The 14,288-nt window shown below is 45.9% G+C and overlaps 1 protein-coding gene across 2 annotated transcripts in view; it reads left to right on the top strand.

Moving 5' to 3' along the window:
• The first annotated feature begins 240 nt into the window (after nt 1-240).
• The window catches only part of glis2b (GLIS family zinc finger 2b), a 31,814-nt gene continuing 17,766 nt past the window's right edge, over nt 241-14,288 (top strand). For both annotated transcript variants that reach the window (XM_037793572.1, XM_037793571.1), the window contains exon 1: nt 241-1,052. The gene's annotated coding sequence lies outside the window, so the exon portion shown is untranslated. The remainder of the gene's footprint in view (nt 1,053-14,288) is intronic.

Genomic DNA, 14,288 nt, shown 5'->3' with positions numbered 1-14,288 from the left:
TTCATGGGTTCTTTTTTTTAATTTTTTAATATTTATCCTTTAATATTGCAATATATTTGTATTTGTTTGTTTGTTTTATTGACACAAAAAACATGAATTACTTCTTTATTGTTTTCTTACATTTACATGCATGTTCTTTTTAAATATCTATATATTGTAATTTGCTTAATGAATTGTATATATATGTTTTTTTTAATTTATTATAGGGTTAGAGTTAGAGGTAGAGAGAGGTAGAGAGAGAGAGAGAGAGAGAGAGAGAGAGAGAGAGAGAGAGAGAGAGAGAGAGGAGCCGGCTGGATGATGATGGGCGGAGCAGTAAGCTCCTCCGCTGAGCTGGCAGACTCTGGGCTGGTCCTGACGGGCTGCTGGCTGAGGCTCTCCGGGCTGGATGTCTGTCTGTGAGCTTCAGACGGTCTTTAGGGGAGACTAACACCACCAACACTCAGCGTCTCTCCTCGAGTCCTCACAGATTAGAACAACAACAACAAGAACAACAAATAAAAGAAAAGCCAGAAGACACACGAGGACAACTGAGAGGAAAGAAAGCAAAACAGCCCCACCTCTGCATCTGGAAAAGCACCGAAGAAACCACCCTTATAGGAAACCTCCACTCTGACCAGCATTAAGCGATGCGCTCTGAATTTTACGCAAAACCCCTTTTTCTCTCTCCTCTGACGGATTTGGGTGTTTACACTTTTTTTTTTTTCCAGTGGTGTGATAACATGCATGAGTGTTTATCATCCCACAAGAGCTGTCATTCCATAGATTAGTCTTTATTTGCCAGCTGTCACACAAACACACGCAGCTTGTGTGTTTTTTTTTTTTATTCCCATGCTTACAAAGAATCCCGACAATGGTCTGGAAACGGACCGCCTCTCCAGACGCATAGACACATCTTTCTCCAAGACGCATCAGGTTTATATTCCCTGTAAATAAGCGACACATTGACGAGGAGTCATTTGACACCGACGACGCAGCTTTGAGGACTTTGCGTGCAGAAGTTTGCACCGAGAAGAGGAGGAGATATCTCGGCCATATACCCACGGTGTAAGGTAAGAAGCCATGGAGCTGGGTGTAGCATGCATGCATGTCAGTCCTGTACATTGTGTCTGTGTGTCCACGTTGGTCTGAGTGCACTGGAGAAAAAAAAAAATGTGCACGAGTTCAAACAGGGTAGTGACCTATTTTCCAGAGAGACTCTCTCTCTCTCTCTCTCTCTCCAGCGGTGCGCCCATATATCCTGCAGCCTGGACACACTGTCTGTCATACAGCCAGGCCTGGTGTACGTGCCTTTTACTGGTGCCACATTTACACACCTTTTGCATCCTCTCTTATAAACTAGCCTCTTTTTCCTCAAGACATTTTTACAGTACAAATCCTGCCCTATATAGATAGACAGACAGACACACAGACAGGGGCGGACATAGCAGCTCAGCCAGCTGTTGTGCAAGATGCTGAGCTCTCTGATGTTCTGTCACAACATCTGATAAAGTGTTCAACGTCTACAGACTGCTGGCATCCACTTAAAACACAGTCATGTATTGGTAAATACAGCTGTGAGGTAAAACACCCACGAAACTAATTCTCGGATTTACTTCCACATGAAAATATGTCTCAGTCAGTGTGTTCCAATCCGCGTACTTCTGTACTTACACTTACTATTTTGAGTGCACAAGTGCGTTCACACTGGGAAGCATGGCAAAATGCACTGCACTCAAATTACCCGGATGTTGTACTCAAAACGGTCAAATCGTTGAGTGTGGAACGCTGGACACTTTTCACACTCAATTGTCGCCATCTTGGCTACGTAGCGGAAGGGGCAGCACCATGACCGCTATTCAAACATACGTAGATAACAGAATAAAACAATACGTAAACATACCGGTGCATTTTCAGCCAACAGGAAGACACGTCGTAGGAGTAGGCGACGACGTTGGAAACGTAATTTCCACTCTGCTTTCATTTTTTTCTTCAACAAAGCAGGCAGATATTTTGTTGGGTAGTTGACGGGTAAAACCTGAGGATGCCAGCTGCCTTAAAACCCAGAAGAAGAAGAAGATATTTTGGCGGTTAGCGGGCCACGGTGAAATGTTACGATCGTCATTTCCGGTCAGTGCGCCACAGAGTATTCGATATGAGACGACCCTACCCCGTTGAAATGTACGCACTACTCAAGTAAGTACAGAGTGCACACAGTGCATTACATTGAAGTGTACTTCAAGAAGTACGTGGATTGGAACACACTGAGTGTCTTTATGCTTGATACGATACGATACGATACGATACGATACGATACGATACTGAAATTCATTTTGCATCCATAGGCAGCTCAGTTTGAGAAAAAGTACACATCCAATAGACATACTGTTACCATAGACAGACAGACAAGTAAGACCCATCAGACAAAAACAAAACACATCACCATTATTCATACATAACCCATTACAAAATGACCATCTGTCCTCTGGATTTACACGTCTTTAGCAGCACATTATTTATTATTAAGCAGCAAGATAGACTGATGGAGAAAAGCGTTCTTTAGCCTGATGCAGGTTAAATGTAGGGACTCTGAATCGTCTCTTGGAGCGCAGAAGTTGATATTCCCCATTTAAAACATGTATGGGATAAGAAGAGAGATGCTGTTGATAACCTCTTTTTAAATCATTTTTGTGTTTGGACCAACTCCTAAGTTAGTTGAGGCCGAGGCTATGTAGCGCAGGGGGACCGAGGATGAGCACAAGCACAGAGGCCTAGATAAAGAGCCATTTTACTCCAATTAAGCAATTCCACTGTCCCTAAGCCTAATTGTGTGCACACTGGGACCGGGGGGTTTGGGACGGACCTTCTCCCCATTGGCTGCCTCCCATGGGCCCATTGTTCCAGAAGATGCCAGCTAGGGGGAAAAGAGCCGCGGTCCTGCCAAGGCGGACCTAACAAGCCCTGTGCTGGAGTGGAATAAGGCCCGATCATTAAAATGCATTATAGGCCCACAATGCAGATCGAGGCACACTCATGAGGGGGGGCTGGCGGATGGGCTGTGTATTTCCAAGGTGACTGTGTGAACAATATATAACGTGTGGGCGCGTGAGAGAAGCCGTCACACAGATATCATATGAGACCCGGAGGAGGTCTGGCTGTGGGCCCTCTCTCAGAGTATGTGGGGAGGACTTATAGACTCCCTCCTCCTCCTCCTCCTCCAGGCCCCTGCTATTTAATCCATAACCCCTCTCTGAACTGTGAGCACAGGTGCTCCTCGCATCCACAGCCCACTCGCCGCATTGTTTATCCAATCAGCTGATGATCAGTTCAGCCGCAGGTCAACCACAACATCCATCTGACAGAAAAGACTGGGGGCCAGACGCAGAGGCGTCCATCACCACCACCGCCACTCTTACACAGCAGAGAAAAAAGGCTCTCAGCTGCGCCATCATAAAGCCAGATGTCCACTGGGGTCCAGCTGTGCGTCCCTGTGGTGGCATTCCACACTCTCAGGATGTGTTTGTGTAGGCAGACTTTTTTTTTTTCTTCTCTGTACATTTTCTCATCCTGCCTGCACGCTTGGCCAGATGTAGAAACTTGGACAGCTGCTGAGTTTTGACACCAACTTGCTGCAATTTATACGCAAGAAGATACTCCATATAAAGGCTTTCCACCAAAACCAGTCACTTAAATCAAATCACGGGTGTGGTTGTCACCTCCCCAATTTTCCCCCATGCCTTAAGATTTTGCCCCACGCCACAGCCGTGTGACATCATACCTCAAACCGTGCGAGGGTAAAGGCAGCTGCTTTATGGTGGAAAAGGTGGACCCTAATGGCATATCCCTGCGTCAGAGAACAACCACGAGGCGTGCGGTGGAAGGATGGTGGGAACCCACAGTGCACTTGTACTTAATGCCTTAAAACCAGTCTAATAAAAGCGTACCGCACCTCATGTAAAAAAGAAGCAGTTGATTCTTACAGTGCAAGTACGAGTCTGAATTCCACAACAGTGAGTTTTGTTTTTTCACGCAGTGTTGTCGGCTTGTTGTGGGGCCACTAAAAAATATGTTTTCCACTGGAGGGAAAACTGCTACCAGTAATTGGGTGGAGTGGTACAAACTACAGTGGGAGAGCCAGTGTGAGTGTTTGAATTGATATCACAGTGGGGTTTCATAGCTGCTGGGGATTACGGTCAAAGCTGAAAGGCAACTGAGCAGCAGGGGAGGGAGGATTATAGTGGTCAGTGAATGAGGCAGCACGCAGCGAAAAACATAGCACCTGATTCACACTCACATTTATCTTCACAGGGATAATAAGAGCCACATTATAATAGATCCTCATGACAGATATGTCCTCTCTGTGGTTACACTCGTAGACAAGAATCAGACAATTTAGTGATTCATCCGTTAAATATGACTAACGTTATGTTGAATGGAGTTACACATCCCAGCTCTTGACCTTTGATTGGGCTGAAAATGTCAGAGGAGATGCATGATGAAGTAATAAGTCCCCTCAGTGAAATGAGCTAGAGGGGGGAAATGGTGTATGAAGTGGTATCAGATTTGGATAAATCCCATGGAAAATTAAGACTGTATGAATGTAACAAGGAGAATTTGACACGTGTTGCTGAACATTTGTAGGAAAACGCGCGAAACATGAGGAATAACTTTTTGTAAGATATCATACGAACCGTTGTACGAGGATACGTTGTTCAGGTTTACAATCCACCTGATATGATTACTAGGGCTGTCAAAGTTAACGCGATAATAATGCTTTAACACCACTAATTTCTTTAACGCTACTGGCATCATATGAAACCAGAAAACCTAAGGAATACATCGGTACCAACCATGTCATACTAGCTTGTCGTGAAGGAGGCCAAATAACGATACAAACTTACGTTCAATTTTGGCGAGGAAAAACTGGCATGGCCATTTTCAAACGGGTCCCTTTGACCTCTGACCTCAAGATATGTGAATGAAAATTGGTTCTATGGGTACCCACGAGTCTCCCCTTTACAGACATGCCCACTTTATGATAATCACTTTTGGGGCAAGTCATAGTGAAGTCAGCACACTGACACACTGACAGCTGTTGTTGTCTGTTGGGCTGCAGTTTGCCATGTTATGATTTGAACATATATAATTGTTATGCTAAATGCAGTACCTGTTAAGTGTTAATTGATTTCCAATAATAAAGATATACATACATTTGCATAAAGCAGCATATTCACCCACTCCCATGTTGATAAGAGTATTAAATACTTGACAAATCTCCCTTTAAGGTACATTTTGAACATATAAAAAATGTGTGATTAATCATGATTAACTATGTACAACCATGCGATTAAATATTTTAATTGATTGAAAGTCCTAATTGTTACTGATATTATTACAAACTTGACCTCCTTACTTTGGCAAATCTTTGGTTATTTTGCAGATGATATTGGCCGCATGTTAAACCAGTGGATTTCATACGAGCCACAAGGCTGAAGTCATCAAGGAGACTCATTAAAATCGAAGTTGAACCAGAGCTGATTCAGTGGCTGAACTGAAGTTAAACTTGAAAATGACTGTGCCTTTTTTCCTCACTAAACGTCTTATCACTAATCATTGCCATATGTGCAGCAGTGGAGGTGACACACGCATACTTAGGAGTGCAGCAGTGTGATGCGTCTGATGGCCAGACTCCTGGACCCATATACGTTAAGAATAGACAGAGCGGATGTACGGAGCTTGACTCACACTAACTTGCAAAGTGAAGGAGACCGGTGCATACCGCTTTGCTCCCTGGCTGGCCGGGCTCACGGAGCGTGCATTTTTCTCCAGTTAAACTGTAACCACTAATCACCTCACGGCCTCTCTGTTTCCTCCTGGAGCAGACCGTTCCCGGGTCCCCAGGGTGCGGTTAAAAGGCCCTCCTCGGGGGGGATATATATATGGTCTACCCTTCTTTTTAAATCACCTGTGTGGGACATCCCAAACGAGCACAGGACTCTTGCTCTCTCTGCGAGGATCTGCCGCGGCGAAGTTTAGGGGTCAGTTCCTCTGTTGCGAGTCTGCAGGCCTGCATTTCCAAAATAAACACAGACAACTCAGTGCCTCGCTCCAGCTACCCCACCCTACCTCTTCTCTTTAATGCTCCTTCTGCGCTCCCTGCTCAGTGTTTCTATCGTGAGAGAATTTCAGCTCGCAGAGCCTTTTTCAGACAATACGCAGACCATGTCTGGGAGCTCTGGATGAGGAAAAGTTAAAGAGAGAATACAGGAGAAACGCCAAGAGTTGAAAGAATAACAGCGATGTTAAGGAGCTGTCAGAGAAGAGGTGGAGGGATTAGAGGAAAGCCTGATTTAAGTCCCATTTTGGGTTTCCACCAACCATACATTAATAACTTATAGGAGCTTTTACATATGTGGGAGCTGTGCAGTAATACGCTCACAGTTTAAGTGGAGGCACAGCTGCTTTGTATTATTATTTACTTGCTTGGCCAACACCCTGGATTCTCCAGTTTACCCTCCATAGCGCTGCAGCACTTCAGAGGTATGTATGTTTGCTTGTTTGAAGAGAAAAGAAAGGGAGGAGTCGGACAAGAGGCCTGTAAGTACGGGTGAGGAATAACATGGAGAGACGGGGGGGAGAGGGATTGATGGTGTTTTTTAAAGAAGGGGGAATGAGGGAGACGGGTGAGGCATTTCGGAGACTCAAATAAGTCTCTCAAGTCTGGGCCTGGGCCCGGCTCCCTGTCTGGGCACATCCAGTCCTGTCAGCTAGCTTCCAGACTTTGCCCCCCCTCTCTTCACCCCCTCCGTCCCCGACTCCCCGGGACTCCATCTCCTCCTCGCTTCTTTTTTAACTCCCTCTTTTCCCTCCCTTGCATTTTCGTCTCCCACTTTCCATGAGCCCCCTGCTTCACGAGTGACGCTTACATTATATAAGACATCTTATACATGCGGTAAAAAAAAAGGGAGAAAAAGTTTGGCCTGTAAGTGTTTACCTTCTCTGTGGTGTTGTGGAGATGTTGCCAGCACTAATTTAATTCATATGTGCTGTTTTTTTTCTTCTTCTCTCTCATGAGGGGGAGCCTTATGTAATTTGGAAATGTTTTAACTTTGAGGTTTGTGAAATAAAGACTTATTCTGACCTCAGATGCTTCTTTGAAATAGCCTCGCTGTTTTAATTTGGTCCCTAAAAGTTTCAATAATTGACTTCCAGCAGCCATCTTGAATCTTTAACACGGCCCGTCTCTCTCTTTTACTGCGTCCGATTGCTTCTTGTTTGCAATAAATGGCGCTGTCGGCCTCGGTGAGCTCGGCTATCTCTTAATTGATTCTAAATGTCAGTATTGATTCAGGACAGAAGAGTGCATAAGAGCACGAGCATCGCCCTGACCTTCAACACTAATTGAGATCCCCTCTCAGGCCCGTTCTTCCCGACGCCGTGCCGATACACTGTATGATTGCATTTGACCACAGCACATTCATTAGCCCTCGCTGTTCCCAGCGTGTCTCGCCAAATCAAAAGAGGAATCGGCTCCAGATCTTTCTGCTCGATTCCAAACGGATCGCACACACGCCAACCAAATTTAAACCAAGAGTTCAGTGCTACTCCATTTTACGGCATTATGCTCGACTCTGTCTGTCGCCATCTCACTCGCCCTCCATCTGTCCCCTTGCATCTGTCTCTAGTCTGCTCTCTCTTTTTCTGTTTCTCTCTCTCTCTTTTTCTCTCGGTCGGAGCCGCAAAAAGATAAAAGCTGTAGGGTGGAGCCTGTCACTTAGTTGAGCTAGAAAACACAGAAAATACAGAGAGGGAGGGAGATAAAGGGAGAAAAGACTGTCATATTGACCTTGTCTTAATGCCAGCCGCGGTGGGAGGGGACGCGGCGGGGCGGAGGGTTACTCAGAGAAAGCAGGCGCCCCGTGTGAGGAGGGAGTTAAGTTGGCACGGCCTCACAAGGAAAAGACAACACCGGCTTTGTGCGTACATATATGTGAGATCACTGGTGATGGAGGGCTGAAATGGAGGTATAGCAGTAACAGTATGGGGGGGCACGCCCAAATTTAAAGAAGCAGGACCTCGTTGATTGAGTGTGTGTCTGCCCCCCCGACGCACACACACACATCACGTCACTTTGTCTGCTAATTGCTCTCTGCTGTTTTGTGTTTCTCCCTCTTCCTGTTTTCTTCCCCTTTCAGTATGATTTTCCTTGCCCTGTCTCTTCTCTCTGCACATATAGACTAACCGAGACATTCCCTGTCCGTCCAAAGCACATCTGGCTCTGTGTACCCCCCCTCCCACCTCCTCTCTTGGCTCTCCTGTGCAGCGAGGCTGGTGCACAGGTGTCACCAAACTCCTCTCCAGGGACGGGGAGAGGCCGTCCAGAAATTCTGGAGGCAAAGATGTAGAAAAGTTACGACACCACCGTAGAACGTGTCTGATTGGGCCTCAGCAACATACTTACCAACCCTCACGATTTTCCCAGGAGACTCCCGTTTTTCATCGCCCTCTCCCGGTTTCCTCCCGGGGTCACAATTCTCCCGTATGTCTCTCTTCACACTTTGTTTTCCTTTTCGTTATCTTAAACTGTTTCTGGCACTGTACAGCGTGTATAAGCTCAACTGTTTCCACCCGGGCGACAATAGAGCTACACCAAATGTTGTTTCCCAGCAGAAGAGAGCAGTCTATGCTCGCCACACAGCGCAGTTTGAGCCCATATTTGAGCTGCATCACAGCTTGCAGGGCCCGACATATCGACGTACCGAAAAGCTATTGTGCTTTGGCGCAAGCGTTGTGTCTGAAAGGACCTTCAGTGAGTGAGAGAAGGAGAAAGAAATGGAGAGTACTAACTGAAAGAAATACTCAAACGGGCAAAAAATGAATAAAAACTGATGAATATTAGTTTATGCCAGAGGGGTGAATTATTCAGTTGTCTTTCCTGAGAATTAAAGGTCAAATTAAAAGTTTAACATAAAAATGCTGTTGCAGTGTACTTTCTTTAAGGTCTCAAGACTGACAAGTTTGCTCACCAACCGACCACACAGCGATAAAAAGCGCAACCACCACCACCCTCCCATGCGTTGCCCCCCCCCCCCAGCCTCCCTGCGGCCGCGTTGCATAAAGCTGTTGTTGGGATCATATTACCGCGGCTATTGAATGAGGAGCTTCCCAGGGAGTTCACTATGTGCCGCTGGCTTATTGAGTTGCAGGCGAATGAAAGTGGCCGGGGTCAGTGTGTGCAGCGCGAACGGGGGTTTGTTTCTCATGCGTGTGGTGCCATAATATTCCCGTCCAGGAAATGACTGTGAGACAGGCGCACCCCTCCCAAAGCTGGAGCGGTACCACAGCAGCGCTCTGAACTGGTCTGAACTCCAGCGTGCTGTGCACTAGTACACGTATGCATAGTCTATAAGAGGCTGTGAAGTCAGTTTGTTTACGTGTGCATGTACCGAATGCCTCCCTGACTCTTTAAGTTGTCATTGGGAGGATAAACCACATTGGTCCAGTTGAAATACACTCTGGGTTCGCTGCTTATCGCACCACAGTTTCCATACGCATGCCACCCCTATTAATCTTCCCATAGCTCGCTGTTAACTGTGTGGGAGAGCAAGAAGGGGAGATTTCTGGACCTCCTCCCATTCCCTCCTACCCAGTGGCTTAGAACTGGTGCTGAGTTTTCACCAGTGAGGGAATATAACAGACCTGTCGAGTTCAACCGCAGCTGCTTCGGACATTCAGATATGTTTTGAAAGGACGCTTGGTGGTTATATTCAGTGATACAGTTTTTGGGGATGCACACCTGTGTGCTTTGTTGTGGGTCGAAGTCAGTTCTCTAAACGCCTAAACCCTGCCCTGGGATTTAGGGAGTGGCCTTTTGTTTGTGTGCTGGGAGAAGCTGGTATTTTAAAGATTTAGGCAGGTGCCAGTGCTCCGCATTCCTAACCTGACCTTGTGCTCATTTGTGCTGCCTTCAGGGGAGGTCTGCCTCTACAGAGCCGTCAAACCAGGGGTGAATGGGTGCTTGTATACATGCATGCACATCTGCACATACGGTTTTCAGTTTCCTATAACCTCCCTTTCCATCCATGTCTAAGTGCACTGTGTTTGATAAGATCACTCTTTGCATGCATGCATCTCTACAGGGCTCAGCATATCCATTATATACCCACATAAGGAGAAAATGATGTTTGGATAAGTACAGACCTCCAGAGATTATGTTAAAATGCCAGATCTGACAACGTTACACCTCCACGAATACTACTTGAATTTCATACTGCCAGTCTCGCTGTTACAGAATAATGCTAATGTCGGTGTGAGTCAGCTGGAATGACAGCATTTTCGTGTGGGAGTTAGCAAAGAACCATCACTTCCGAAACACAGAGCCTATCCAGCAAAAAAACCCAGCTAAACGGACACAGCTGGTTGGTGGGCTGATGAGAGGGCAACGAGCTGGGAAGCATTCAAAAGTTCCTTAAAGAGTCACAATACACCCCCCTCCCCGCACCTCACCACATGCACATAAAACAAAAGGCCTGTTTACCCCAAGTTTAGTTGTGAATATGCACAAACTGTAAAAACAGAGCTGTTAACTTTTATCGCCGGGCTTTTTCCTCTATCACCACCACTGTTTTTCCTTTCTCTCTCTCTCTCTTTCTCTCTCTCTTTGGCTTCATTTCTTCTTTTCTCCCCCCCCTCCACCACCACCAACACCACCACCACCTCTCGTCTTTCCTCTCCTGTTGCTTTCCTACTGAGCGTGGTGTGGTGACGCCCCTGCTTTGGCTGGCGAGCCGACTCCAGACCCTGTGATTGCGCGCAGGAGTCGGAGGATTGCATCACTGCCTGTGGGGAGAGGCCACAGGAATGGGCTGAAAATGGGGGGGAGAGAGCAGTGAAGAGAGAGAGAGATGTGAGAGGGGTCGATGAAGGAGAGGAAGAGGAGAAAGCGAAGACAGACGATGGGGATATAGCCCGAGGAAGCGAGGAGGAAGCCGAGAGGGAATAGGGCTGAGGGGGATTATGCAAGTTTTTATTTATATGGAAGTAAAGATGAGAGAGGGAATGCTTTCAGTGGGCTGCAGGAGGTAGAGAGGCCCAGCAGAGTTAGTGGGAGGTCAAAGTTAGTCAGGGAGGGGATGTCGATCAAATCAAGTCTCCTCTTCTTCTCCTAAGGTCTCCTGCTGCGTTCATTGGTTCCTTTGCTGCGCTATGAAACTGCATTGTTGTGAAATGCCCCACGTTATTGTAAGATTACTCACCACACTTCAAAGCCTTCGGTACCGTCGTGCGAAGTGCCTCGAGCGTCAGCGTGTTTGAGCAGTAAACCTACCCCGACGCTGAGTCACCGACCCCTGGAGGATTATCTGTTCACCGCTGATTGCTGCCCCCCGATGCTACAGTATAGATTAAGACCGTTTCAGCTGATTAAAAACGTATGGATGTGATTTTTGAACGGGAGTAGGTGGGAGAGAAAAACTAACCAGTGACTCAAAACACATGTTGCTACACGTGGCCTCTCCATCACGTACTGTTCATGTCACATAGCAGCTACTAGGGAGTCTAATAAATTGACTGTGGCTTTGGGGGAAGTTTCCTAGCCTCATGCCAATGTGCAGCAGCTCTCTCCTCCCCTGTACCTGCCTCTTCTCTTCTCTTCTCTTGGTCGATTGCTTTTATTCCAAAACAGATTCTCTAAAGAGCTTTGCATGTCAAAAGTCAGATTCTCATTCGCCAAAGGCAAGCATTACAATATTGATCTGATAATGCACGCTTCCCTTGAAACTCATCCGTCATCCCTCCACCCGTCCGTCCCACAGTCCCTCCAAGAGTCAAGCCAGGTCACTGTGTCGCGAGATAATCCCGGGTTGAGCAGGTCATAAGGCTTACTGACACAATGTGAAATCTCAGTCAGATGGCTGTTTATAGATCGTTCACGGCTTGATCTCACTATACGGCTGGCTAAGTGGAATTGCTGTTCTGTTGTCAGATCTGTCTGGATGCTAATAAGATGCTGGTGGAGTATTCTCTCTCTTAAATTAAAATGAAGTACCACTCACAATCCTGTCACTGATTCAGCCTGCTCTGCCATGAATATCAAATCTCTGACCGTAATCCACGGTGCTGTCAGTAGTGTATTCTTTACAGTAGGTTCCTGTAGGATCCTGTGTGTTTAAAATGCATGCTTTTAGTGACCAGTATACATGTAGGCAGAAGTTGGACCAAGTCATTGTTTTGCAAGTCAAAAGAAAGTCTTTGCGTTCAAGTCCCAAGTCCTAGATTTGAGTTTCCTGTCCTAAATGAGTCATAATGTGCTCTGTTGCTATTTGCGTCTCCATCTGTAATGTTCGACTCAAAAGTTTTGCATAGTGCAAATCATTTGGGAATGAACAGCGTTAACGTTAGTTGATTCAGGAAATTAATTGATTCGTGGATTTTTAAATAACATACTTTTTAATATTTGGGCTGGGGGGAAGGTATTCAAAAGGCTCAAGTCCACACTTCTGCATTTTGGTCAGTAACGTATAACACCACAATAAATCCCTGATATGCTGCATGTAGGGCTGCACCTAAAGATTATTTTAATTATTGATTAATCTCTTAACTATTGTCTCACTTTGAGGTCTATAATATGTCAGATAATTGTGAAAAATACTGGTCACAAGGGCCCAAGGTGACAACTTCAAATGTCTTGTTTTGTCTAACAAACAGTCCAAGAGAAGCTAAAACCACCAAATGATTTGCATTTTTGCTTGACATATAACTAAAACAATTAATTGATTATCAATATAGTTGCCGATTAATTTTCTATGGACTGACTAGTCAATGAACCCACTAGTTATTTCAGCTCTAGTTGCATGGCATCACATTTCTTTATTCTAATATTGAACCGTGCCGTCTTCATATGCTTCAACTTGTTTCATATCTTTAGATTTAAAAAAAATCATATTCCAGTATGAAGGTACAGTACACACAGATTCACGTTTACTAAAACTAAATGTCTCATAATTCATATCATCTCCATATGGAGAGCTAATGTCCGACTGTTCATACCAAAGTTTGCATCCTAACAGAGACGTTAATGTTCAACCGCAAAGAGATGTCGCTTTAAGCGCGTGCTCTTCCTTTCTCATGAAGAAGTCTGCTTTGACAACAAACCGCAAGTGCGACCCGCCCTCCTCCTCCTCCTCCTCCTCGCCCTCCTCGTCCTCCTCCTCCTCGCTCTGTGCCTCCCTCCCTCCTGGCACCTTCCCTCCCTGCCTGCCCTCTGCCTGGAATTCCTCAGTGTCTGAACGCTCTGGCTGGAGGCCATCGGTAGCTCGCTGAGAAGCTTCCTGTTGCACTCTCTCTCCCTCCTTCAATCCCTCTATCCCTCCCTTTTTTCTTTCCTTCCTTCCCCGTCTCATGAGTTGTCTCGTATTTTTCCCCTTCCTCTCCTCCTCTGCATCTTTATCACTTGATTTTTTGCATGCTCAAACTCTATTTTGGTGATATATTCCTATTCTCTTTTATTCCTTATTCCTCTCTGGGTTGAAGCATGTGAACACACGTGTCACTTTCTCTCTGTATTTCTGTTCCCGTGCTCCAACAACTGGTCTCAATAGCTCTTCCCCAGTGGCTCCATGCATGCTGCTATTACATAATCCTGTGTACGATCCCCTGTGCTTTTTTTTGTTTTTTGCAACAGGGGTAAGGAGAAGGGGGAGAGGTTCAGATTGACAGTAAGAGTTATTCTTTGTTACATGAATTTATCTTGCAGAAATGGTTTGAATAGAGGAAATAATCTGGCAATTAAGGTACCATTAAAGGCAGGTAGTTACAGTAGCAGGTGAGAGAAGAATGAGATGAGAAGTGGAAGAACGTGAGAGAAAAGCAAAGAATAGAGGGATGAAGAGAGAGAGAGAAAGAGGGAATGAGAGGCCCAGAGGAGGAGGACGAGGAGGAGGAGGAGGAGGAGGAGGAGGAGGAGGAGTGGAAACTGAGGTTTCCTGTCTGAGGAGTCGGCTGGCTTGAGGAGGACAGAGTCAAGAAAAAACACAAATCTCTCAGCTGTGTGCGTTGAGTGATCCGTCAGGAGGCGAGGGGTGGAGGGCGTATGCGGGCGGCTGAAATGTGGATGTGTCAGCGGAGGTGGGGTCAGTTGTGGCTATTACCTCAAGAAACGTCAGCAATGACAGAAGTGGGAATGAAGGAGTGACCGCTTTTGGGTTTTACTTGCATCTCCAAATCAGTGACAAACATACTAATAATAAGATATTAACCTGCCTCACCTTGGTCTAATTGTCATTGTCTGTGATAATGTGTGAAACCGTCTC

The sequence above is a fragment of the Sebastes umbrosus genome, chromosome 14 (genome assembly GCF_015220745.1).
Source record: "Sebastes umbrosus isolate fSebUmb1 chromosome 14, fSebUmb1.pri, whole genome shotgun sequence".
In the NCBI taxonomy this organism is placed as follows: Eukaryota; Metazoa; Chordata; class Actinopteri; order Perciformes; family Sebastidae; genus Sebastes; species Sebastes umbrosus.
This window is presented reverse-complemented; position numbering and strand designations above follow the sequence as displayed.